We start from the raw sequence: 2,096 nt of genomic DNA on the forward strand, positions 1-2,096 counted from the left end.
CCAAGCTCACTCAATTATATTATCCAGGAGGTCCCTGAAGGAATGTGTGTCTATCTCAGCTGACAATAAGGATTAAGCTTCTGGAGCAAAGAACTCTAGCTCCACTCTGTTGATTAAGAATGATATGACTTTGAGCAAGTTACTTGACCTCTCTTAGCCTCAATTTTCTCATCTATAAATTCAAGATTAATATCTGTCCCGTCTACTTCAGAGGGTTATTCTGGAGGAGAACATGTGATAATATCTATAAAATTGCTTTAAAAACCCTAACATGCCCTACAAAGCACCAGGCTCTATCATAAGCACAGTGCTAAGGGTGAAGGTCTTTGTTGGGGGAGTGATAAGACCACTAGTTGACACCTGGGTATCTCCTGAGATCTTGTATGACATCTCTGATACTAGTATACGCACTTCAGATAACGTTAAGTAGGATCCCAAAGATCCAGCAAAGAAAAAAAAATCCTCCCTCTTTCCTTTCCTGAAAGCAGTACTTTGAAAAAATGTCAGGCCAACATTAGAGGTAGCCACTTGGAGATTCTGTCCTTTTGCCCTTACTTTAAATCCTACCTTTAAAAGATATAAAGGGAGGTTGGAAGGCAGCAATGGTCCTATGATGAGCAGGTCTTCTTAAGGCACAGAGCAAGGAGAGCCGAATAAAGCAATGTGTCATCCAACCTTCACACCCCAAGGGCATTCAGAAGCCACACAGAGTTGACCTTCTTAGAAAAGATTCGAATAATGATTTCCTCCCCACACCCACATGAGGCTGTGGATCTGTTCACAGCAAGGAAACCAACAGACAGATGGCACTGGAAATATCAGGTGCCAAGTATACACTGTTTCTTCCATGCAAAAGCCAAATAAATAAAAAGCAAAAGAGAAAACCATCTTACTTTGATTATTGTCTTGTAACAAAGGTTAACTGTGAAACCAAGGCAGGTCTGCCCATTAATAAAAATAGGAGCCCATTATTCTATTCAAGTCACTCTTTCATTCATCAGATAGAAGTAGGATTTAATTGTTTTCAATCTCGTGCAATAAAGGCATCTAAATATCCCATAAATAAATTACACACACTGATGATCATTCTCTTAGCTGAAGTCCCCGAGGCATCTTCAGTATAAGCAAATATACCAAGTTCTGTTCAAACAGCAGACATTATGCTGTTATATAGTTCCCTTTCATTTCTGTTTGTTCTATACTCCTGTTGTAGAAACACACACACACACACACACACACAGAGTCATTTCACAATGGATTGAAGGAAATAATTTTATTTTTATAGATTTATTTATGTACTTCATTTCTACAGAATAAGGTTTCAAAAGTGCCACTAATATCTGGATATAGTGTTAAATAAATGCTCTCTAAAACTAAAACATAATTCACTTGTGGAAAAAAGAGAATTAACCCTGGGTCAACCCTTTCTTTCTCCCTCCTTCTTTAGGGCATCCCCAAGGAAGTATTGACCTTGACAAGACCAGACCTCCTTTGTAAACACTGGGATGGGACTCATTAGCAGCAAGATAACCCAGGAACTTCTCATCTAAGGTTCTAGCGGTTTTCTTCTGGTCTGCCTTGATGACTTTACACAATTGACCTGGAATTTATGGACTTACCAGATATAGCTTGTAGGGAATTAACATATAGACTCGCTCTCCACCTGTGTGATTAATAAAATATAAAAACATGAGAAGCCCTAAATCTAAATGGCTTCACCTGAACTAACTTATGTCACACCTTTAGGTAGCATTTGTTGCTTATTCCTAAGCCAAAATGCATTCCAGGGCAAAAAAGGGAGTTTTGGAAGTTGCATCAGAGGTTCATGGCCCCTTTAGACACAGGTGTTGGGATGCTGAGATTGTGTTTATGTTTTCATCAGATTCTTCATTAATTAGTAAACTTGATGTTGGGTAAGGTCCATGATCCTTTGTGGAACGATGTGTTATCTACAATATCTATTTTTAAAGAATAAGTAACATTTTAAAGGGTAATGCCTTGATTCCTTGAAGTCTGTCGTAGGCTGAGAAATGGCCCCTAAAAGATATCTACATCCTCATTCCTGGCACCTGTGAATGTTACCTTATATGGAAGAT

The 2,096-nt window shown here is 38.6% G+C and overlaps 1 protein-coding gene across 1 annotated transcript in view; it reads right to left on the reverse strand.

Moving 5' to 3' along the window:
• The window catches only part of PAK7 (p21 protein (Cdc42/Rac)-activated kinase 7), a 174,464-nt gene extending 172,799 nt beyond the window's left edge, over positions 1 to 1,665 (reverse strand). The window contains exon 1 of the mRNA XM_006758084.2: positions 1,620 to 1,665. The gene's annotated coding sequence lies outside the window, so the exon portion shown is untranslated. The remainder of the gene's footprint in view (positions 1 to 1,619) is intronic.
• Positions 1,666 to 2,096: the final 431 nt, after the last annotated feature.

Source organism: Myotis davidii, unplaced genomic scaffold (assembly GCF_000327345.1).
Source record: "Myotis davidii unplaced genomic scaffold, ASM32734v1 scaffold32, whole genome shotgun sequence".
Taxonomy (NCBI): Eukaryota; Metazoa; Chordata; class Mammalia; order Chiroptera; family Vespertilionidae; genus Myotis; species Myotis davidii.